Genomic DNA, 26,376 nt, shown 5'->3' on the forward strand with positions numbered 1-26,376 from the left:
GAATATCAATTGAGGGTAAAAATCGTTTAATATTGATGGAGGGTAAAAATCATTTAATATTGAGAGAAATTTGAGGAGCTAATTTTTTGTCACAAGTAGCTCAGCAGCGACTTTAATAAATGCAAGTCATGCACACATTGTCTTTATGTAGATTCTTCTTCATCCTCACGCCAAGTACAAATTACCTATTCAGTATACATACAGTAATTCAAACAATTTGTTTTCTTGCTCCGATTATTGTTTTTTTTGTCGATCTGGATGGTGTGTTTAACAACACAACACATGTGCAGGCTGTTAAACAGGAAACATGTCATGCATTTTGCATAGAAGGAGATTGATTCATTCATTGTTACGTGAAACCCCAGTGAGCTGATTATAATTGTGGGAACACCTGTCTGGATAAATCTGTTAATTTTTTAATTAACTGATGTACCGTGCCTTCAGAAAGTATTCACGCCCTTGACGTTTTCACATTTTCTTGTGTTACAGCCTGAATTTAAAATGGATTAAATTGAGATTTTTTTTCTCAATGATCGACACATAATAACTCATAATGTCAAAGTATAATTTATTTTTTTGAAATTTTTACAAAGTAATTAAAAATGAAAAGCTGAAATGTCGAGTCAATACATATTCAACCCCTTTGCTATGACAGCCTGGTTTTGGCTTAGCAGTTAGGGTGCCGGCTTGGGATCCTAGGATCCTGGGTTCGAATCCCAATTAATCGCTGAATTAACACCAGGGGGGTTGACTCAGCCTGCTCATCCTTCCGAGGTCGGCAAATTGAGTACCAGTTCACTGGTAATTCCCTATGTGTCGCAAGAGGCGCCTAACAGGGTTGGTGGCAGGAAGGGCACCCGGCCATAAAACATTGCTTCAAAAAGGGGACCACAGTGCCCAAAAAGGACCAACCTCTGCTCTGTGGGGAAAAATGGCCTCTAAAGGTGGTTCCCTTTGCTATGACACTCCAAATTGAGCTCAGGTGCATCCAATTTAACACACCTTTCGAGAGAAACACACTTTTTCTAGAATAAGGTCCCACAGTTGACAGTACATGTCAGAGCAGAAACTCCACCATGAAGTCCAAAGAACTGTCTGTAGAACTCCAAGATAGAATTCTGAGGAGGCATAGATCTGGGGAAGGGTACAAAACAATTTCTGGAGTGTGGAAATTTCCTAAGAGCACAGTGAGCTCCATGATTAGGAAATTAAACAGTATGGAATGACCCAGCCTCTTCCTAGAGCTTGCCGTCCAACCAAACGGAGTAACCGGACAAGAAGGACCTTGATCAAGGAGGTGAGCAAGAACCCTATGACCACTTTGACAAAACTACGGAGTTCTTTGGCTGAGATGGGATGACCTGTAGAAGGACAAAAGTCTCTGCAGCAATTCATAAAAACTAGGCTTTATGGGAGAGTGGCCAGACAGAATCCACTCCTGAGAAAAAGGCACATGACAGGATGCCTGGAGTTTGCAAAAAGGCACGTGAAAGACTCTGGGAGCATGAGGCAAAAGATTCTGTGGTCTGATGAGACAAAAATTAAAAAATTTCGCCTAAATGCAAAGCGCTACGTCTGACGGAAACCGAACACAGCTCATCACCTAACACCATTCCTACCGTGAAGCACGGTAGTCGCAGCATAATCCTATGGGGATGCTTTACAGCAGCAGGGACTGGCAGACCTGTAAAGATAGAGGTAACAATTAATGGAGCCAAATACAGGCACATCCTTGAGGAGAAACTGCTTCAGAGTGCACATGACCTGAGACTGCAGCGAAGATTTACGTTCCAACAGGACAATGACCCCAATCATACAGCCAAAACAACACTGGAATGACTTCAGAATAAGAACGTGAAAGTCCTTGAGAGGCCCAGCCAAAGCCCAGACCTGAATCCCATTGAGAATGTGTGGAAAGACTTGAAGATTGCTGTTCACCAACACTCCCCATCCATCTTGACAGAGCGTGAGCGAATCAGCAAGGAAGAATGGGAGAAACTCCCCAAATCCAGATGTGCGAAGCTGATAGACACACACAAGAAGACTTGAAGCTGTAATCGCTGCCAAAGGCGATTCTAAGAAGTATTGACTCAGGGGTTGAATACTTATGCAAATTGGATATTTCTGTATTTCATTTTTAATTATTTTGTAAAAATTTCTCGAAAAAAAATCCACTTTGATATTATGGGGTATTATTTGTAGCTCAGTGACAATAAAAATCTCAATTTAATCCATTTTAAAATTAGGCTGTAACAACAAAATGTGAAAAACGTTAAGGGGTGTGAATACTTTCTGAAGACACTCTAGCAGCTAGCTTTTCTGACATCACAGTAATATAAAATGCCATTCATGCAAGTAATAACTCACCTTGCGCTCAGGATTTGTTTTTTTTTTAAATCCATGTTTTGAGGCTTGTGGAAGAGCTTGTACAAGTACACTGAATGGGTCAGGACGCAACAGGACAACATCAAAACAGGGGAACGGGAACATATTAGATGTCTTTAATAGGGGGAAAGGATATGGAATAGGATATGGAAATAGGAAAGGAAAGGAAATAGGAATAGGAATATAGGAAAGGAAAGGATATGGAAAGGAAATGGGAAAGGATATTCAATGTGAGAAAGGGGGTCTTCAACATATTACCAGCTTCCTGTTTCTGGAAAAGAGCACAAATCGAGAATGCGCTAAAAGGGGTCATTATACTATTGTTTATATGGAGATGCGTTCCCGACAGCATTATTTCTTACACATGAGTGGTATATGAGGTCTTCATGGGGGGTATCACTAATAACACTAATAATACAGATGAGAACTGTTATTTTAGAAGTAAAAATAATAATTTTGTATTCTAGTAACATCAGTAAGTATAAAAGAAAAACAAAAACTATGTACAAACATCGGTATTTGCTGTTGCTGTCGCTCCCACTCTGCAAGAATAATTGCCATCATTCCTACTGTGCTCCTACTGTGCTCCTACTGTGCTCCTACATGGCAGCGGTGGGGGATGAGGTGATAGGAGGCTCATCCTGCTGCAAAAAAGCAGTGTAAGCAGCGCTGATTGGCTCAGAGCGGGCGCATCAGTCCAGTACAAACAATGGCAGCGCATGCATTTACTTGGTGAGCACTGTGGGTTATGGATTTTCTGCATTTTTCTTTCGTTAAATATTTCTCCAGGACAAAGAGCTGTAATACTATTCAACATTCTACATGAAGAAACTCACAAGCTTGCAATTAAGACATCTGCGGCAGTTTTTGGGAATCAAATGGCAAGACCGAGTCCCCAATACCACAGTCCAAAGGAGAGCTGGGATACCCAGTGTTGAGCCATTAATTACCTCTGCCCAACTTAGATGGACAGGTCACGTCATTTGTATGCCAGAGCATCTGCTCCCACAAATTTAACTTCATGGTGAGCTTAAGGAGGGAAGATGTGTACCTGGAGGACAAAAGCTACGTTGCAGTTACAAAGACGTTGTGAAAAGACATCTGAGGAAAGCAAACATTAACATGGGATTGATGACGAATGCTGACCCATACGACTTCACGGTCATTGTCGTTAGCGACAGACAGCCGAAGAAGAAGAAGAAGACTGTAGATAATTCAGAGATGTCTACATTACTGATGGCTTCTAGTGTTTGTTTATGTTTCCTTTACCCTCTATTTCTCTGGGTAATATATTTTGCTTATCCACACTTGGTTTGGCTAATTTAGTTTTATGGCTACTTTGTGTCTCATTAGCGGAGGTTTATTGGGTTTGGCGCACCATGCATGTTCAAGAACAAATAATATATACATCTCAAAGAATGCTGCAGCACTCTACCTGAGGACAGCCTGAAAACAAAATGGCCACCTCATTGTTACAATACAAAAGGCACATCTTAAAATCTGTACCAAGTTGGATTCATAAGCTTGTATAAGGACCTATCTATCATTCTTGTGTTTTTACTGAAACTAAAAAGACTCCTAACATGTAAAAAGCATCAATGAACAAGCAAACCAGAAAGTAGATAAACATCCAATTTTTCCCTTGTTTTGTGTTTTTAACTCAGCTGGACTACCGTCCAGTTGAGTTCATCACATACTGAACCCTCCGGCGTCCGTCGTCTGTCGTCCGTTAACTTTTCGACGTTAACACTCCAGCATCCACAAATATCAACCGATTCTGATCAAACTTGACATGCTGCATCCTTACCCCAAGGACCAGGTTGTTATTACATTTCAGCCAGGTCCGTTGAAAAATGGCGGACTTAGGCGACCATTTTGTTTTTGGTCATGAAAACGACGTTAACACTCTAGCGTCCACAAATATTAACAGATTTTGATCAAACTTAGAATGTTTAACCCTTACCACACAAGGTAGGTTGCTATTGCATTCCAACCCGATCCGTCACAAAATTGCCGCCAAAGGCCGCCATATTGTTTTCAGCTCCGAAACGACGTTAAGTCTTTAACGTCCACAAATACTTATGGATTTTGATCAAACTTGGTGTGTGAGACTCTTACCACACAAGGTAGGTTGCTATCGCATGTCGACCCGATCTGTCACAAAATGGCTGCCTACACAACTATATTTTTGCAATATTGTTGCAAAATGTAACATTTTATCAATTGTAAAACAAGGACAAGTATAAGGATACAAGGACCTTAAAATTATTACACAAGGTTGTTGTCTTTTCATTTAAGTCAAATCTAGTACAGACAACTGACCTACTTTAAAGTTGCCCAGTCAGTTCAGTTGAGTTCTGCTTCCCTGGAAGCTCTGGTCTTTCCAAGCAACCACAACATTACCTTGACTTATAGCATTAATACTTTGAAGTTCAAACTTTCCATGACAATAACTTGTTTTGATAACTTGGAATCTGCATGACTGCCCTGGTGGTTGGCTGGCTGCATGCGATTTCCCTCAAACTGCGCATTCTCAGTAACTTCCCATGTATCTCATCTCCATACCCTGGAATGGGGTCCTTAAAAGACTCATCTTACCCGTGACACTCAGAATATATTCAGAATCTGCTGGTTAATAACTTCTGCTTTCGGCTAAATACACAATGTGAAGGGAATACCTGAAACGTTAGAAAACATCCCCAAAAGCAAAGTTTTAATACACGAGTCATGGAGTCTTGCGGCGTGGAGATATGCAATGCACATATCTACATAGACAGGGGTGTAGGGTATCTCCACCACAGGAATTCTGGCATTGTGTGCAACCTGTATGCCATTCCAACAGATCTCTGTGATTTGCTTGACCTTACTAAATAACATTCAAATGGTTTTGTCCACAGATAAATATTAAAACGAATTCTAATTGCAACAGAATATGCAAAGAGGTAAGGCTACATGGCAAAACGATTAATACAGAGGACATCGACAAGTTCTAAAGAACAGCTTCGGGTTTAAGGATGAGGTTTGAGAGCAGATATGGGTTGGATACACGAGATTTGGAGGCAAACACTGAGTTGACATTTACCTTATCTTGAGCAAAGTCTGCGGTGCTGGCATTTGAGGTGAGGGAGGGATGGAGATGGAGCATATCCGAGAGACAGATATGATAAGGCACCACCATTACTTTGACAAAGAATAATGGTTGGAAAGTTCAGCCTTGAGATAAGCAAGATGATGTTTTTTTTCTGGCCTGCCTAGGATGGACGCGCACGAGTTGCGTGCCATACTGAATGATAAGCCAAATTTACTCTTTACTCCTTGAGTATATGTATATAAAAACAAAACAATACAAGAAGAAATAAATAAAATACTACATTGAACTTATGCAATCCTTTTATGCAGTTCTTGCTCAATTTGGAGTGTGTGGAATAGAAGAAAGTTGATGTGTGAGAGAGTGGCCGAGGTTGCCTGGAAAGGCTCACTTTGGATTTGGACGAAGTTTATGTGGACGGAGGCAGGTCGACTGGTGTAGTTTGAGGTTAAGTGGGTAGTGGTTCTTTCATTCCCAAAAGGGGTAGTGACTGAGTGTGGAAGACAAATGGAGATGTGTGTATGTTTGTTGTGTTGAGCAGTGTATGCTATGATGCTAGTTGGTTGGTTGCGTGTGTGTGTTTTTGCATGTACGTGTGTGTTTTTTGTGCGCGTGTGTGGTTTTTGTGTGTGAGTGAGTGTATGTTCCTGTGTGTGTTTTGTTGAGTGTTTCAGGTTATAAGGGTGGTTGTTTGGGTGCTCCACCGTGTTGTTTTTTGCAGTGCTGTGAAGCTGTTGTTTTGTTGTTGTAGTTTGTTCTCACTGACAGGCAGTTGGGGTACATACGCATCCAAGTGTAGTTGCTGCATGTGTCGGCATATGTGCCCCTGCTAGCCCACCTTAGCTGATTGCATCGAGGTTCAGGGGCCGAAACGGGATGATCCCGAGGACTTCGACTGAAGATACAGCATGTATAAGGCTTTTGTAGCATCAGGAGGAACCAAATAGCTCTATATTCAATATCATTATATTTAACAACAATACTGTTCCAAAGAAAAAGCAAAATTTCAGGATATTTACGAGGTCAATGCCAACTACTCTAGTAGCTCATGGTGGTTGAGTATGCACTTTATTGTACAGACCTAAACTCTTCAGGAATCCACTAATTGAAGGTCCAGGAACAATATTTGGTTGGTAACACATTTGCCACTGACGGCGAAATAGCTGAAATGGCCATACCCCTTTTTGGGCCACGCCCCCTTTTTTGCCGTGACTGTATCTACAGAACCGTTGGACCTAGGAGGTTGCCCGACCACTCAAAATTTGCGCAATGGTCACATTATGGGGGGTCAGTAATACATTTTCATATCCAAAAGTCAATGGTTTTTAAGATAATTGCCAAAAACCGATTTCAACATGTTACGAACTACAATTGTATGATACCACCAAGGCCACAACATTATATGACACTTATACCTTTTGCATCATCCTATTTTGGAATTTACTTATTTGGATTTCTACACTTTTCGCCTTTACTATAGCCACAAAACGTGACACATTTAATGTTCCTGTCTCTGCAAGTGCACGTTTTGGTACTCATACATGCTCTTGGGCATTTGCATGGAGGAGGCAGGTCATCGGGCCTGCACGATACTGGCAGTATCACTGGTGTTATGCCAACGTCCGTTGCTTCATACCCATACTGGAGTGGATCTGGTTTGGTGACGGCAGGAGTTGGGGCTTGCAACCACATCTTACACTGAAGAAATGCTCGCTTTATGTGTTCTCGTAGCGTTGATGAACAGCACACAAGCTGGTTGAAGTCCAGTTCTTTCTTGGAGTTGTGGTACTGCTCCCATCGATATTCATCGAAAGTGGAACAGTCGGTCTTCTTTAATCCAGACACAAGGAACTTTTCAGCATTGCTTGTTATCTGTGGTGACAGTTCTTCTACACCAAACCCTTCCAGTAGGGAGAGATCGATGGATGCTTTCAGGCCAGACAGCTTTGGACCCACCTTGCTGGTACTGTCGCAACCGCTGAGAGCATGAATGGCTGGGAGACACGACACCAAACCGTTGTCCAGTTGATCAACCAACATGTGGACTGGTACAGTTTTCTTTGTTTTCCGGTTACCAAGCTTCACGTACAGCTTTTGTAGTTGCCAGGTTGTGTTGAAGTGGAAGATGAGGTTGACAAAGACATCTGTGTCAGGCGAGTCGACCAAGACTGATTGAACCCCGTGGTTTCACAACACCATCATTAATATGGAACATGATTCTGTCGTCGGCTTCTTCTTGGTTGCTTGAGAGCTCTGCGATCTGTGTTTCAGTGCCAGCTAACAGTTTCCTGCATTCACCCCCATATACTCCTCCAAAGAATATTTCCTTGTCCGACTCGACATTCTGCAGCATCCACTTGAAGACATACTCCTGCAACCGAACTTTGTTCAACATTGAGCTCCAGAACATATCAAGATCGACAGGGAGTTTCTGATTGTCAGACCCAATGGTGATTGTGATTTGTTCTGAGGAACTTCGCTGTGCCCGTTCCATTTGCTTGATTGATGATTTTTGATAAACATCAAAAATAATGTCTATTCTTGTGGACACGGAGCCTGTAGCAAGAATCCTGTTGGAAAGACTCTCAGCCAATTCCCCGAATGTGTGAAGGCCCATCTTTTTCATCGGTAGTTTACGCACAAGTGCCATGAAGTCCACTATTGTCATCTGAGCGTCACTCTTTACATTCCTCGTCTCCTGACCATGGACTCCGATATGCGATACAACACCCGGTTCCTATTACCACTACTCTCTCTTGCTCTGTCACAGATTACACACTTCCTTTCTACGTCTTTGCTACCGGAACTCTTTCGTCTTTTGGGGGCCTTATATCTGTCACTGCTTTCTCCCTCTTCAACCTCCATAGGTTCTGGCTCACTATTGGTTTTTACTGATCTCTTCGACTTCAGAATGTAAGTGGAATAACAGGCTTTTGGCTTTTGATGGTACTTGAATGTGTTGCTGCACATGTTTATTCTTGAGATGACGAAAGAATCATCCAATTGTTGTGCTGCCATCCGGATTTTGGCACGACCATCATCAGTTCCTGAAAAAAGTTTCAGCATGAGTAAAATCTATATGGCCAACTGCTGATCTTGTAGCACTTCATGTATATCTATCTATAATTCCACTAATCTCTGTGTGTGTGTGTGTGTGTGTGTGTGTGTGTGTGTGTGTGTGTGTGTGTGTGTGTGTGTGTGTGTGTGTGTGTGTGTGTGTGTGTCTGTGTGTGTGTGTGTTTGTCTGTGACCGCTGTTTCTCGACAACCACGGGTCCGATATACTTGAAACTTGCCAGGTATATTGCTGGGGACCCGAGGATGTGCCTTTTCAAGGTTTGAAATTAATCGGACAAGTACTTACCGAGCTATGGCGATTTAGCCGTTCGCCGTTCGCTTTGGCGTTGCGAATGGACCAAACCATTCATGTAAATAGAGGGGGGGGTTCTGTGGTCGTTGCGAATGGACCAAACCATTCATGTAAATAGAGGGGGGGGGTTCTGTGGTCGTTACTGCCACGTGGTTTCAAAGTTTTTTTTTGTTGTTGTTGTTTGCACGCATGTTTTTTTGCACCCACGTACGGGCACGCCCTAGGATGTTTACACACACACACCCCTACACAAATTTTTTTTTTTTTGGCAAGGAACGGGCACCCACGTACGGGCACGTCCTAGCTTATATATAGTACGGGCATGCCCTAGTACATACAATTCACATAAAACTTGTAAACTGAATCCAAACTGGAGATTATGGTAAAATTTACCTGTTAACGTTTTCCCTGATGCAGTGTTGCATATAACGCATACAGTCCCATCGTAAACTGCTTCGTCTGCTGGGCTTGATAACACTGAAGTTTCCTGTACAAAATATTTTTGATTAATTAATGATATGGAACAAATATTGTTTCAGATTGATTTAATGTGCATATAATAAATGCAACTATTATTTAAAAACTTACCATGTTTTAGTCACAGCAAGCAGGGATCGAAAGTAGAATTACTTGCCATCAGAGAACACTTTAACACTTCACCTAAACACCTTCACCTAAGAACAGAGGAGAAAGAGTTAAATTGCCTGTATCTAGGCCTCTTCGGCCTCTACTTGCTTCTCGGTGCGACGCCATGTTGTTTTATGGGATACCGCTGCCTGCATGCAGGCTCAACGACAAAACACCCATGACCGGAATTTCTAGCCATGTCTAGACTCTAGTCTAGACTCTAGACTAAATTCTAGTCTAGACTCTAGTCTAGACTCTAGTCTTGACTCTAGTCTAGACTCTAGTCTAGTCTAGACTCTTCAGGAATCAAGTAATTGAACAATAGGAACAGGAACAGGAACAATTACGAATAATATTGTAGTTCGTAACATGTTGAAATCGGTTTTTGGCAATTATCTTAAAAACCATTGACTTTTGGATATGAAAATGTATTACTGACCCCCCATAATGTGGCCATTGCGCAAATTTTGAGTGGTCGGGCAACCTCCTAGGTCCAACGGTTCTGTAGATACAGTCACGGCAAAAAAGGGGGCGTGGCCCAAAAAGGGGTATGGCCATTTCAGCTATTTCGCCGTCAGTGGCAAATGTGTTACCAACCAAATATTGTTCCTGGACCTTCAATTAGTGGATTCCTGAAGAGTTTAGGTCTGTACAATAAAGTGCATACTCAACCACCATGAGCTACTCTAGTAAACATGTTTTGTTGAGAAAATTTACTTTGGAAAATTTCCTATGATGTTCTGATGGTGTGAGCAATGCTTTCTTGGTTTGAAAATGACGTTTAATTTTTTCCCCATTCGATGTCGATTATAATACACAGCACCCTGCTCCGTAAGTTTGTCCGCCTGTAGCAAGTAGTATACATTAGTTTGGTGTGTAAACGTCTCAAGCGAACGAGTCACGAAATCTGATTGTTTACTGTACGCCTTCTAAATCTAAAATTCTATGGGAAATTTACTCAAACTTCACACAAAACTTGTGCCAGTTCATGAAAGACGAAATGCGAAAATGTGAATGATGTTCATCAATGGTGTTCTCTTCCTCCATGACATCACGCATGGCCCATGTTGCCCAGACTAACATGAATGACGAACTGACCTCCACTGCCCATTATCGGTGTTGACATTTAAAATCCCACCTGTGTTTCTGACAATTCCCCAATGCTGAGGAAATGAAGGAAACAATTGAGACCTTGCTGAAGGAGCAATCTGAAAACTTCTATTTCACTGACATAAACTGTTTGAAGGAAAAATTGACGAAGAGCATTGAAGTCAAGGAACATCACTTTTCATTTCTTTTTCAACTTGGCATGCCTTTTGTCTACTTTGAGCAAATCATTCATTGAACTTGCTGTTAAACGTTATTCACAGAACAGCATTGGACTTTTCCATAAACAAAAATTCTGAAACGAGGCAGAAATGTTTGATGACCTAGATTATGCTTTTCTGAAAATTGAAATATTATTTGGAGACGAATGGGCCTTTTTCAGTACATTTGAAGTAACAAATATCTGTCACATGATGTGTGATGTAAACAACATGTGGTGAAAAAACGAGGGTAAAATTTCTTTGTTAATCACCATGATATTCACCCAATGTGTCACCCGGCATAATATGTTACTGTGATCTCAACAAAGGGATGAATGTTCAGAAGACATTTCGAGGCAAATTAGATTGCGGTTGGAAACAGAGGTGGTGGTGGTGGTGCTTGGGTGGTGGGGGGTGTTGGTGGTGAGGGGGCAGGTAGGTTACGGGAACATTGGCACTGTTGGCGTGTACTGTATATATATTTGTGTTCGATTAAATTAATTATTATTTACCTTTTTCACTTGAAGGTAGGCAAGTTAATATTTGTGGCACATTGTAGATTCACTCGGTTCATCATGGGTATGCGTCATGGGCATGGGTATGCGTCACGAGGTTTTGGACAACTGCTGGGCTCTTGGAAGCTGAAGGCCGCATTGGACTTAAAGGTAGAGAATCGAAAGGAGGCCGTCTAATCTGCTCGCCTCACGCTTGTTGTGTCTTCGACGCGCGGTGTTCTACACCGCCATTTTGGACCACTTCCCGCATGAGTGGCTACCCCAGTTTCAACAGCCGCCAAGCTCCTGAAAGTACTCTTTGGGACGCCAAGCGAAGTGCCGGCTGAAGGGGTTTATTTTCATTTTATCTTTCCCTTGACACCACCCCCCCCCCCCCCCCCACCCCCCAGAATTTCCATGTTTTAAACGTTTCCCAGTGTGTACCCTGGATAAGAATAGGTACACCGTATCCCTGCATGTCGTAAAAGACGACTAAGAGGGTTGGCGTCAGGAAGGGCATCCGGCCATAAAAACATTGCCTCAAAAAGGGAACCATGACAATTACAACTACATATGGGCAGGGTACAGCCCGAAGTGGAGATTGGTTTCTGAGGTTTGGGACATGGAATGTAGGGACAATGACAGGGAGATCAGGAGAAGTGGTGGAAGTATTGGTCAGAAGAAGAGTGGACATATGTTGTGTGCAAGAGACGAGATGGAAGGGAAGTGGTGTGAGAATGGTGAAGGGTAGGCAGGGACAGAAATACAAGTTTGTGTGGCAAGGGTGCCCGGAGGGCGTGAATGGTGTTGGTGTCCTGTTTTCTGAGGAGTTTGTAGACAGTGTGGTGAGTGTGACTAGAGTGAGTGATAGGTTGATGATGGTGAAAATGATGATTGGAAAGCTCTTGGTGAACGTCATCTCGGGATATGCTCCGCAGATTGGTCGAAGCGATGAGGAAAAGGACAAGTTCTGGTGTGCGTTAGAGAAGGTGATGGAAAACGTGAATGATGAGGAAGTTGTTGTGGTAGGAGGAGACCTAAATGGACATGTGGGAAGGAGTATTGATGGTTTTGAGAGAGTTCATGGGGGTTACGAATATGGTGTGAGAAATGGAGAAGGTGAAAGGATTTTGGAGTTTGCTGATGGAGCTGATTTGTTGATTTGTAATACTCAGTTCCAGAAAAAGGATAATAAGCTTGTTACATACACGTCAGGTGGGTCGACGACAACCGTTGACTACTTGATGGTGCGTAGGCGAGATAGGGGGCAACTCCGGGACACAAAGGTGATCCAGGGGGAGGAGGCTGTTTCACAGCACCACTTGGTTGTCTGCGACGTAAGGGTGAAAGGTGCGAGGAGAGCTCGGCGGGTGAAGTACCAACCGAGAATGAAGGTGTGGAGGTTGAAAGAGGTGACAGTAAGGGAGGCATTAAAAGAGAGGCTGAGTAGGGTCGAGGATGATGTGGTTGAGCTTGAAAGTGGTTGGATGTCAATGAAAGCTAGTCTGTTGGGAGCCGTTGGTGAGGTATGTGGATGGACAAAAGGACAACTGAGGCACTCGGAAACATGGTGGTGGGATGATGAAGTTGGAAAGAGGATTGACGTGAAGAGGAAGAAGTTCAATGAGTGGCAGAAGGCGAAGGGTACGGGAGCAGAAACAGCAGAGCATGAAAGTTATAAGGCAGCCAGGAAGGCTGCAAAGAAAGAGGTAGCAAAGGCACAGGAGGCATGTAGGAAAATGTTCGGAGAACGCTTGGATTCGGAAGAGGGTCAGAGAGCGGAATTCAGGATTGCAAAGCAGATAGCGAAAGAGAGGTGTGATGTGATGGGGGTGAGTTGCTTGAAGGATGAAGTGGGACAAATCGTTGTCGACCCAGATGGAATTAAAGGAAGATGGAAAAGATATATGGAAATGCTGTTGAATACAGAGAATGAAAGGGATGGCAACATAGAGAGTAACCCAGTTTTAGGACCGGCAGAGAAGATAACTGAGAAGGAAGTTGAGGAAGCGATAAAAGCAATGAAGGGTAGAAAAGCGGGAGGGCCGACGGGAGTTGTGGGAGATATGTTGAAGGCAGCAGGAAGTTGGGGTGTGAAGAGAATGACAGAGATCTGTAATCTGGTGGTGAAAGAAGGCCGCATTCCAGTGGCTTGGGAACTGAGTACCCTCGTCCCTCTATACAAGGGGAAAGGTGACCCTCTGGAGTGTGGCTCGTACCAAGCGATAAAGTTATTGGAGCATGGAATGAAGGTATTGGAAAGGGTGTTGGAGAGGAGGATAAGGAAGAAAGTGAAGATCGACGAAATGCAGTTTGGATTCATGCCAGGAAGAGGAACGACAGACGCGCTTTTCATTGTGAGGCAGTTGCAGGAGAAGTACATGGAGAAGAGGAAGAAGTTGTTTCTTGGGTTTGTTGATCTGGAGAAAGCATTCGATAGGGTACCATGCAAAGTATTGACATGGGCATTGAGGAAGTTAGGAGTGGAGGAATGGTTGATCAGAGTAGTGATGGCAATGTACAAAAGAGCGCACACAGCTGTAAGGACGAAGGACGGGAACAGTGGTGAGTTTGAGGTGAAGGTGGGAGTGCATCAGGGGTCGGTACTAAGTCCACTACTATTTGTAGCTGTGATGGAGGTGCTGGCTCAGAACGTAAAGGAGGGTTTACCGTGGGAGTTGTTGTATGCAGATGATCTGGTGTTGATTGCGGAAAGTATGGATGGACTGAAGGAAAAGATGAACACGTGGAAGGAATGTATGGAGAGAAAAGGTCTGAAGGTGAATATCGGAAAGACGAAGGTGATGGCAAGTGGTAAAGCATGTGGTGAGGTGGAAAGAACTGGGAAGTGGCCGTGTGCTGTGTGCAGGAAGGGTGTCGGAGTGAACTCCATTCAATGTACAATGTGCGCTGAGTGGGTTCATCAAAAATGTAGTGGTCTGAGAGAGTCATTTACCAGTGTGGCAGCTACATTCAAGTGTAAGGTGTGCACAGAGGGAGCTGCAGATGGAGGAGATGTTGAGTTGGATCTTGGAGACGGCGCGAAGCTGGAAGGTGTGAAAACATTTTGCTCCCTCGGAGACATGCTGAATGGAGAAGGTGGATCAGACTCGGCAACGGTTGCTCGAGTGAGATGTGCATGGAAGAAGTTTCGGGAACTGAGTGGCGTGCTGATGATGAGGGGAGTGTCGTTGAAGCTGAAGGGAAAGGTGTATGCTGCATGTGTGAGAAGTGTTATGATTTATGGGAGCGAGACATGGGTAATGAACGTAGAGAAGCAACGAAGGTTGGAAAGGGTGGAAATGCGAATGGTTCGACAGATGTGCGGAGTATCGTTGAGAGAGAGGAAGACAAATGATGAATTGCGAAAGATGATGGGAATAGAGCCTGTAATTGATGCTGTGAAGAGGAACAGGTTGAGATGGTTTGGTCATGTGTTGAGGAAGGATGAAAGTGACTGGTTGAGAAGAGTGATGGAAATGAATGTAGAAGGAAGCAGAGGACGGGGAAGACCGAGAAAGACTTTGGCTAAAGATGGTGGAAGAAGAAATGCGGGCAAGGGGGTTAACAAGGAGAGATGCAGAAAATAGGGCAAAATGGAGAAGATTGTCATGGGGACCGCAAGGCTAACCCCCGCTCTAGCAGGGAAATTGGCCTTAAAATGCATGTTGTTGTTGTTGTTGTATTGTAGATTCACTCCACCTACCAGAGTGAACAAATACCATTTTTGGTGATCATTTTCTTAAAGAGAAAATCACATGTGGTCACTTTAATTATCATCATCGGTTACTCCTTCATCCTGGCTCATTAATGAAGGCAAGTGAACAATTATTTAATTTTAATGCAAGTCTCCATTTTTAAATTAATTGCATTAACCAGGAATCACAAGACGTTGAATTATCTAAGTTTGATCAGTCTTAAGTGTGCGTCTCCAGGTTGAAGGGACATAAAAGCCGATACATTGGGCACCTTGACTGAGAATCCGTCCACCAAGAGATGCTTACATTGCTTTTTGTACATGTCAAATTTGAACAAGCGACAGATACAAGTCCAAATGGATCAATCACTCAGCATCCCTTGCTAGCTGGTTCCTCAGTCAAGGTTCCCAATCTATTGCCTTTTATTTGCCTTATAACCTTGGGATAACTATAGTTATGCACATGTGGCTGTCTTCTTCTAACACACACACACACACACACACACACACACACACACACACACACACACACACACACACACACACACACACACACACACACACACACACACACACACACACACACACACACACACACACACACACCTTGCTCATTCATATAATATACACACAGTAAACTTATAATATTATGTGGCCAAAAGCAGCACATAAAACCGACAACATAAAGATAAAAGATGGTGGTCAGAGTGCAAAATACAGAACACAATTTGCGAAATTTGGGACGGATGAACGTAAATGGGAGAGGAAAGACAGAAATATGGACAAATGATGAAGACGAGGGTTTCCGGGAAATATCCCCAACCATTAATCAATATCTCGGATCTGAACCTCTGTACCACCCCCTTTTAATACTGCTATAATATATAACGTGTGTGTGTGTGTTTGTATATACTAGGGCATGCCCGTACTATATATATATCTAAAATTATATCCCCCCCCCTATTTACATGAAATGGTTTGGTCCAAAGCGAACGGCTTGCGAGTGGTGACAATCCCCCCCCTCTATTTACATGCAATGGTTCGGTCCAAAGCGAACGGCTTCCGGAGTTTGGTAAAGAAATCGCCATCGCGTACACAAACGCGCAGGAAAGCGAATGAATCGCAAATTCGTTTTTATTAGTTGTAAAACATAATGCCCAATTATTCAATTATCGCCAACGTATTTTGGCTTTTTGCAATTTAATCGCAAGGAAAAGTAGAAAGAGAAGAGGGAAAAAAAGAAAAGCCTTGCCTTGCTGCAAACAGCTGCTGCAAACAACAACAACATGGAAGGCTGCACTGTCCGGAAGTTGGCATATCGCAGTTACGATTATTTTAGTGTTAATGGCCAATTATTCAATTAGCGCCAACGTATTTTGGCTGTTTGCAATTTAATCGCAAGGAAAAGTAGAAAGAGAAGAGGGAAAAAAAGAAAAGCCTTGCATTAACGCATTAACGCTTGCATTGCATTAACGGTTCGGCACACGTGATAGCTCGCTGCTCTCTGATTGGTTGAAGCGTTTTTTGGACATAGCTCGGTAGGTACTTGTCCGATTAATTACAAACCTTGAAAAGGCACATCCTCGGGTCCCCAGCAATATACCTGGCAAGTTTCAAGTATATCGGACCCGTGGTTGTCGAGAAACAGCGGTCACAGACAAACACACAGACACACAGACACACAGACACACAGACACACAGACATACACACAGAGATTGCTGGAATTATAGATAGATATACATATATATATCTATATATATATCTGTGCAGCGTCTGTCCTGTCCTGTGTTGTCCTGTGTTGTCACTGAACTACTTTCTCAAACTTTTGTGAAATCGTACCAAACTTCTGGAATGCACATATCTCTCCTGTCGGTATGTCCTAAGGGTATTTTTTTTGAAAAAATGTCCAAATTTTTTTTTGGGGGGGGAATTTTTTTTTTCCCATCTTCAATTGTTTATAAAATGTGATATCACGTATATTACAAATACATTTGTGCAAAATAATTGTTTGAATTATGATTGGTTTATACCATGACAAAACGGCAACTCGGGTACAGTCATTTATCTATATATCTACACATCTGGGCAGTGTCTGTGTTGTCACTTAACGACTCCCTCAAACTTTTGTTTCCGTGGTTGTGAAGTGTTTTTAATAACGTTGTGGTGGTTTTGAATCACGTGGTGGTGAGGTATTTTGAATTATGTGGTGGTGAGGTGTTTTTAAATGACGTAGTGGTGAGGTGTTTTTAAATCACATGGTGGTGAGGTGTTTTTAAATCACATGGTGGTGAGGTGTTTTGAATTAATTGGTGGTGAGGTATTTATAATTACGTCGTGGTGAGGTGTTTTTAATTATGTGGTGATGAGGTGTTTTGAATTAATTGGTGGTGAGGTATTTATAATTACGTGGTGGTGAGGTGTTTTTAAATGACGTGGTGGTGAGGTGTTTTGAATTAATTGGTGGTGAGGTATTTATAATTACGTCGTGGTGAGGTGTTTTTAATTATGTGGTGATGAGGTGTTTTGAATGAATTGGTGGTGAGGTATTTATAATTACGTGGTGGTGAGGTGTTTTTAAATCACATGGTAGTGAGGTGTTTTTAAATCACATGGTGGTGAGGTGTTTTGAATTACGTGGTGGTGAGGTATTTATAATTACATGGTGGTGAGGTGTTTTGAATTAATTGGTGGTGAGGTATATATAATTACGTGGTGGTGAGGTGTTTTGAATTATGTGGTGGTGACGTGTTTAGAATTAGTTGGTGATGAGGTGTTTTGAATTATGTGGTGGTGAGGTGTTTTGAATTACTTGGTGGTGAGGTGTTTTTAAATGACGTGGTGGTGAGGTGTTTTTAATTCCGTGGCTGTGAGGTGTTTTTATTACGTGTTTTATGGCTGTGAGGTGTTTTTATTACGTGTTTTATGGCTGTGAGGTGTTTTTATTACGTGTTTTATGGCTGTGAAGAGTTTTTACTTTCGTGGTGGTGAGGTGTTTTTATTACGTGTTTTATGGCTGTGAGGTGTTTTTATTACGTGTTTTATGGCTGTGAAGAGTTTTTACTTTAGTGGTGGTGAGGTGTTTTTATTATGTGTTTTATGGCTGTGAAGAGTTTTTACTTTCGTGGTGGTGAGGTGTTTTTATTACGTGTTTTATGGCTGTGAGGTGTTTTTATTACGTGTTTTATGGCTGTGAAGAGTTTTTACTTTAGTGGTGGTGAGGTGTTTTTATTATGTGTTTTATGGCTGTGAGGTGTTTTTATTACGTGTTTTATGGCTGTGAGGTGTTTTTAATTTCGTGGTGGTGAGGTGTTTTTATTACGTGTTTTATGGCTGTGAGGTGTTTTTATTACGTGTTTTAAGGCTGTGAGGTGTTTTTAATTTTGTAGTGGTGAGGTGTTTTTATTACGTGTTTTATGGCTGTGAGGTGTTTTTATTACGTGTTTTATGGCTGTGAGGTGTTTTTATTTTTGTGGTGGTGAGGTGTTTTTATTACGTGTTTTATGGCTGTGAGGTGTTTTTATTATGTGTTTTATGGCTGTGAGGTGTTTTTATTACGTGTTTTATGGCTGTGAGGTGTTTTTATTACGTGTTTTATGGCTGTGAGGTGTTTTTAATTTCGTGGTGGTGAGGTGTTTTTATTTTTGTGGTGGTGAGGTGTTTTTATTACGTGTTTTATGGCTGTGAGGTGTTTTTATTACGTGTTTTATGGCTGTGAGGTGTTTTTAATTTCGTGGTGGTGAGGTGTTTTTATTACGCGTTTTATGGTTGTGAGGTGTTTTAAATTATTTGGTGGTGAGGTGTTTTGAATTACTTGGTGGTGAGGTATTTTGAATTACGTGGTGGTGAGGTGTTTTGAATTGCGTGGTGGTGCGGTGTTTTGAATTACTTGGTGGTGAGGTGTTTTGAATTACGTGGTGGTGAGGTGTAATCGTCCCAAACTTCCAGTCTGCACCTACCCCTCCCCTATGTATGTGCAGAGGCGTTCTTTCTTGAAAAAAAAAACATTCAACCTAAATCTTCAACCTAAATTGCCTATAAAAATGTAATATCACAAACACAACAAATACATTTGTGCAAAGTAATTGTTTGTATTATGATTGGTGAAAATCATGACAACGCAGCAACTCAGGTACAGTCATTAGCCTCAGTTAAAATAAGCCCGTTCCTCAGTATCGACGCTAGTATATATACAGACTTGGCATTTAATATGGAATATATTTTTTTCTTGACTTGGGTTTACTTTCTTTTCTCAGTATATCAATCTGGTGAGTTTCTTTTACACTTTGGTGATTTATTTGTTAAAAGAACCATGTCACTGATTGTCTGTCGCAGCAAGAAGTCAACAACAGGATTATATCACAGGTGGCGTGGCAAAATGTACGGACAGGTGCATTTGATGATTGGCTTCACAGTCGGGTATACAAGGGTTGTTGCGTTCTGTATTTGTGGAAAACAACTGCTGCACATCTCCAAAAGTTATTGCCGCTTCCTCTGGAGATGGTCCGTCAACTCAACAATGCTGTTTGTCATGGATTGGTGGCTTTACGAAATTACGGCATGAAACAGCGTGCTATTGGTCGGCAGTACGGCATCACTCAAGGTCAGGTGTCAAAGATCCTGAAACGAAATGCTCAGAGGGGTGTCCCTACTCCAATACCGAGGCCAGGACGTCCCCGCAGAACCACAAGGAGGGATGATCACCAGCTGCACCGGTTAGTCCGCAAAGGCCGTACCAAGTCAGCTAATCGACGTAGGGCTGAGTGGCAGCAACTGACAAATGTGCCTGTATCCAGTAGGCTAGTCAACCAACGACTGGTTCAAGCAGGCTATCGTGCCAGGCGTCCCCTGAGAAAGCCACGCCTGACCAGACAACACCGCCAGCACCTATTGCAGTGGGCCAGAGAGCACCGTCAATGGCAGCCAGGACACTGGAATCACGTGATCTTCTGTGACGAGTCTAGATTTCTGGTCTATCGTCAAGATGGCCGCGTCCGAGTGCACAGACAAGTGCATGAAGCCTACAACAAAGATTGTATAGTGCCAAGAGTCCAAGCTGGAGGTGGTGGGGTGACCGTTTGGGCTGCTTTTCATGCAGGGGGCAAAACTGACCTGGTTGTTCTGAATGGAAACCTGAACCAGTTCAAGTACAGGGCCATTCTGGAAGAAACATTGCTTCCATTTGCTCGTGCAGCCTTTCGAGGAAACTTTGTCTTCCAAGATGACAATGCACGGCCTCATCGTGCTTGCATGATGCAACACTTTTTTGCTGACCGTGGTGCAGAGTATATGGAGTGGCCTGCCCTGTCCCCGGATATGAATCCGACAGAGAACTTGTCGGCAGAATTAACGTGTCAAATCGACCACTTGGACCAGCAGCCGACCTCTGTGCGTGAATTGCAGCAGGCTTTTGTCACTGCATGGCAAGCGATTCCTGTCCAAACCTTGGCAAATCTGGTGAACAGCATGCCTCGACGTGTACGTGCTCTCCTGAATGCTCGTGGGGGTTACACGAAGTGCTGAACTGTAATTTTACTGTCTGTAATCCCAGTCGTAATTTAACTTTTGTTTTTGTTAAAAAAATGTTTGGCTAATGTGCAAAATAAAGAGGTACTTCTGGAAAAGGTACAGAAGTTTAACACAGTGCTGTCCGTGAATTGAGTTCGATATCAGTTAACACCACTTTCAAGGATCAATTTATTTGCTTCGAAATGTCAAATGTGGTTTTTGTTTCTTTTAAAGGTCACATTAATAAAATCTAGAAGAATTTCAACATAATTCCAATGAACTTTTGGTTCTAAGTCATCTTGAAAAGTAAGTTCACCCCCACAAAAAAAAAATTCCATATTAAATGCCAAGTCTGTATATATATATATATATATATATATATATATATATATATATATATATATATATATATATATTGTTGCGGATCTCTCCGTCGGCCTTCTTCCCCTTATCAAGGGGGGATCAACCCCCTTGTCTTTGACTGACCGACGTGAGTCCTGAAGTTGCACAGCTACCCCCGAAGAGGCAGGTGCACAACCTCGTTCGTAACTGCGGACAGATGTTAATTGCCGAGCGGTCTAGCAACCGCGGCACGAACCATTAGCAGAGACTAACCCGATCCTGAACGTTGGCCAAAATCGCGCCACAGGTTTTCAATGAGGGAAATCACAAAAACGACGAATGTGAAGAAGAAGAAGGCAAAAGTAGGAAATACCAATATAATTTATTACTACTATTTACAATTCAAAAGAAACCAAGGTGGAGGAAGGATAATAAAATAAAGGCAGAAAGAGGGACGGACCAGAAGGACACAGTGCAACACTAGCTTAACTAAACGGTCTTACTTCACCCCAGGACAAGACAAAAGACAGACTACAAGCACACTTACACAGGGGATGAAGGCAGGAACGAAGGACTGGAAGGAGAGGAAGGTTCAGCTGGAGCAGAGGAATGGCTGGACGGACGAGGCGGGATCACAAGGCGGGGAGGATGCGGGTGGTTGGTATGATCGCGGCCCGAGTTGAGCAGCCGCCGACTCTCCTCAACCGTCTCTCGTACGGCGACGTTGCTTTTGGCTGCAGCTGCCGTCACCGCTCAAGCTGCCGTGGTCAAAACGGCGATGGTCTCCAAGCTCGTTGGTTCGTGGGGCTCCCTTGGTCATCCACTTCCTCAATCGTCTCAGGTGGGGGTGCGTCGCGTGCCTCCCAAAGACTCATCTGCCCCACCCCTCAAAAGGCTCGCGCGGGCGCTTTTATATCGCGCCTCGCCATCAACCCGCGCCACGCCCGTGCTGGTATCTCACCAGTCCTGATTGGCGGGTGGGGGCTCGTTGGCTCCACCTTCCGATGACGATGGCGGAGACACGCCTTTCTTCTCCGAACTTACCTCGTGGCTAATGGTGGAGTGCAGTTGGCAATTGCTGACAAATGGGGAATTGGAAGGGAATCTACCTTATTTCAATTCGGTGCAATGCAGTGTCCATTAATGGAAGACAGAACCTTAAACTAATACACATAATAAGGAGATAACTACTGAAAAGGGAAATCTATGATTTGCTACGTGATTGTATATGGACTAACTAAGGGACGACCTTTGACCTTTACACACAACACGGAGGGTGATATTTACACACAAAAAAAACACAATTCTCAAATCCACAACTATATATATATATATATATATATATATATATATATATATATATATATATATATATATATATATATATATATATATATATATATATATACAGTATATATATATCTATATATATATATATATATATATATATATATGAAAAAAAAATATATATATATGTATGTATATATATATTTACATGTATAATATTTGTATAACATACATATACATGCATAACATGCAAATAAATCTATAACATACAAATAAATATATAACATACATATACATACATAACATACGTATACATATACAACATGCATTTTAAGGCCATTTTCCCTGCGAGAGCGGGGGTTAGCCTTGAGGTCCCCATGACAATCTTCTCCATTTTGCCCTATTTTCTGCATCTCTCCTTGTTAACCCCCTTGCCCGCATTTCTTCTTCCACCATCTTTAGCCAAGGCTTTCTCGATCTTCCCCGTCCTCTACTTCCTTCTGCATTCATTTCCATCACTCTTCTCAACCAGTCACTTTCATCCTTCCTCAACACATAACCAAACCATCTCAACCTGTTCCTCTTCACATCATCAATCATAGGCTCTATTCCCATCATTTTTCGCAATTCATCATTTGTCTTCCTCTCTCTCAACCATACTCCGCACATCCACCGAACCATTCGCATTTCCACCCTTTCCACCCTTCGTTGCTGCTCTACGTTCATTACCCATGTCTCGCTCCCGTAAATCATAACACTTCTCACACATGCAGCATACACCTTTCCCTTCAGCTTCAACGACACTCCCCTCCTCATCAGCACGCCACTCAGTTCCCAAAACTTCTTCCATGCACATCTCACTCCAGCCACCGTTGCCGAGTCTGATCCACCTTCTCCATTCAGCATGCCTCCGAGGTAGCAAAGTGTTTTCACACCTTCCAGCTTCACGCCGTCTCCAAGATCCAACTCAACATTTCCTCCATCTGCAGCTTCCTCTGTGCACACTTTACATTTGAATGTAGCTGCCACACTGGTGAATGACCCTCTCAGACCACTGCATTTTTGATGAACCCACTCAGCGCACATTGTACATTGAATGGAGTTCACTCCGACACCCTTCCTGCACACAGTACATGGCCACTTCCCAGTTCTTTCCACCTCACCACATGCTTTACCACTTGCAATCACCTTCGTCTTTCCGATATTCACCTTCAGACTTTTTGTCTCCATGCATTCCTTCCACTTGTTCATCTTCTCCTTCAGTCCATCCATACTTTCCGCAATCAACACCAGATCATCTGCATACAACTCCCACAGTAAACCCTCCTTTACGTTCTGAGCCAGCACCTCCATCCTCCATCACAGCTACAAATAGTAGTGGACTTAGTACCGACCCCTGATGCACTCCCACCTTCACCTACAACTCACCACTGTTCCCGTCCTTCGTCCTTACAGCTGTGCGCGCTCTTTTGTACTTTTCCATCACAACTCTGATCAACCATTCCTCCACTCCTAACTTCCTCAATGCCCATGTCACTACTTCACGTGGAACCCCATCGAATGCTTTCTCCAGATCAACAAACCCAAGAAAAACATCTTCCTCTTCTCCATGTACTTCTCCTGCAACTGCCTCACAATAAAGAGCGCGTCTGTCGTTCCTCTTCCTGGCATAAATCCAAACTGCATTTCGTCGATCTTCACCTTCCTTATCCTCCTCTCCAACACCCTTTCCAAAACCTTCATTCCATCCTCCAATAACTTTATCGCTCAGTACGAGCCACACTCCAGAGGGTCACCTTTCCCCTTGTATAGAGGGACGAGGGTACTCAGTTCCCAATACACTGGAATGCGGCCTTCTTTCACCAACAGATTACAGATCTCTGTCATTCTCTTCACACCCCAACTTCCTGCTGCCTTCAACATATCTCCCACAACTCCTGTCGGCCCTCCCGCTTTTCTAGTCTCCATTGCTTTTATCGCTTCCTCAACCTCCTTCTCAGTTATCTTCTCTGCCGGTCCTAAAACTGGGTTACTCTCTATGTTGCCATCCCATTCATTCTCTGTATTCAACAGCATTTCCATATATCTTTTCCATCTTCCTTTAATTCCATCTGGGTCCACAACGATTTGACCCACTTCATCCTTCAAGCAACTCACCCCCATAACATCACACCTCTCTTTCGCTATCTGCTTTGCAATCCTGAATACCGCTCTCTGACCCTCTTCCAAATCGAAGCGTTCTCCGAACATTTTCCTGCATCACTCCTGCGCCTTTGCTACCTCTTTCTTTGCAGCCTTCTTGGCTGCCGTATAACTTTCATGCTCTGCTTTTTCTGCTCCCCTACCCTTTGAATTTCTGCCACTCCTTGAACTTCTTCCTCTTCTCGTAAATCCTCTTTCCAACTTCATCATCCCACCAACATGTTTCCGAGTGCCTCGGTGGTCCTTTTGTCCATCCACATACCTCACCAAAGGCTCCCAACAGACTATCTTTCATTGACATCCAACCACTTTCAAGCTACACCACATCAGCCTCTACCCTACTCAGCCTCTCTTTCAATGCCTCCCTCACTGTCACCTCTTTCAACCTCCACACCTTCATTCTCGGTTGGTACTTCACCTGCCGAGCTCTCCTCGCACCTTTCACCCTTATGTCGCAGACAACCAAGTGGTGCTGTGAAACAGCGTCCTCCCCCAGGATAACCTTTGTGTCCCGGAGGTGCCCCCTATCTCGCCTACGCACCATCAGGTCGTCAACGATTGTCGTCAACCCACCTGACGTGTATGTAACAAGCTTATTATCCTCTTTCTGGAGCTGAGTATTACAAATCAACAAATCAGCTCCATCAGCAAACTCCAAAATCCTTTCACCTTCTCCATTTCTCACACCATATCCATAACCCCCATGAACTCCCTCAAAACCGTCCATACTCCTTCCCACATGTCCATTTAGGTCTCCTCCTACCACAACAACTTCCTCATCTTTCACGTTTTCCATCAGCTTCTCTATCGCACACCAGAACTTGTCCTTCTCTTCATCGCTCCGACCAACCTGTGGAGCATATCCCGAGATGACGTTCACCAAGAGCTTTCCAATCATCATTTTCATCATCATCAACCTTTCACTCACTCTCGTCACACTCACCACACTGTCTACAAACTCCTCAGAAAACAGGACACCAACACCATTCACGCCCTCCGGGCACCCTTGCCACACAAACTTGTATTTCTGTCCCTGCCTACCCTTCACCATTCTCACACCACTCCTCTTCCATCTCGTCTCTTGCACACAACATATGTCCACTCTTCTTCTGATCAATACTTCCACCACTTCTCCTGATCTCCCTGTCATTGTCCCTACATTCCATGTCCCAAACTTCAGAAACCGATCTCCACTTCGGGTTGTACCCTGCCCATATGTATACATATATACATATATACATATACATACATATACAGTCACGTGAAAAAGTAAGTACACCCCATGTAAAGTTTTGACTTTTTCAACATATTTCAACATACAGCTATTTGATCTTCATTTCAACAATATTGACAGATAAAGGTGATATGACATAACAAATATCATGAAACATTTACATTTTGTAGTCCATTGTATAACTTAAATAAACATAAATGCAAATTTTGCATGTGGAAAAAGTAAATACATCCCTACATTTATCACTACTTCAAATACCTAAAGTTAGAATCAGGTGCACCAGCTCACGTGCAAATGATTAGAACATCGTTAGAGAGGATCTTGGAGGAACCTGTCTTATAAAAACCTCAGACATTTAGTTTGGTTTGCTCTTTGTTGTTGAAGTGTGCGCCGTCACCATGCCTAGATCAAAAGAGCTCTCTGAGGCCTTCAGAAAGAAGGTTATATATGCCTACGAGTCTGGGAAGGGATTTGAAAAGATCTCCAAACAATTTGAAATCAATCATTCGACTGTCTGGAAGATCATCTGCAAGTGGAGAAGATTCCAAACAACTGCCAACTTGTTCAGGTCAGGCCGCCCCAGCAAGTTCAGCCCGAGAGCAGACCGCAAGATGCTGAAAGAAGTCTCTAAGAACACCAGAATGTCATCACAGGACCTACAGATAGCTCTTGCTACTGTTGATGTCAAAGTGCACGAGTCTACCATTAGAAAGAGGCTGCACAAATTTGATCTACATGGGAGGTGTGCCAGGAGGAAACCTTTGCTGTCCAGAAAGAATATCAGGGCAAGACTAAAGTTTGCCAATGAACACCGAGGCAAAGACCAGCACTTCTGGAA

General features: G+C 43.0%; 1 protein-coding gene and 1 long non-coding RNA gene across 5 annotated transcripts in view; one reads left to right on the forward strand and one right to left on the reverse strand.

Moving 5' to 3' along the window:
- Nucleotides 1–26,376, forward strand: part of LOC137432510 (netrin receptor UNC5B-a) — a 430,308-nt gene that overhangs the window by 74,393 nt on the left and 329,539 nt on the right. The window lies entirely within an intron of this gene.
- On the reverse strand, nucleotides 8,189–9,540 carry LOC144893154 (uncharacterized). The gene is made up of 3 exons (XR_013624215.1): nucleotides 9,431–9,540; nucleotides 9,236–9,329; nucleotides 8,189–8,520 (listed from the first exon to the last, which is right to left on the reverse strand). It is a non-coding gene; the product is annotated as an uncharacterized LOC144893154 (long non-coding RNA).

The sequence above is a fragment of the Myxine glutinosa genome, chromosome 8 (assembly GCF_964187855.1).
Source record: "Myxine glutinosa chromosome 8, kmMyxGlut1.1, whole genome shotgun sequence".
Lineage (NCBI taxonomy): Eukaryota > Metazoa > Chordata > Myxini > Myxiniformes > Myxinidae > Myxine > Myxine glutinosa.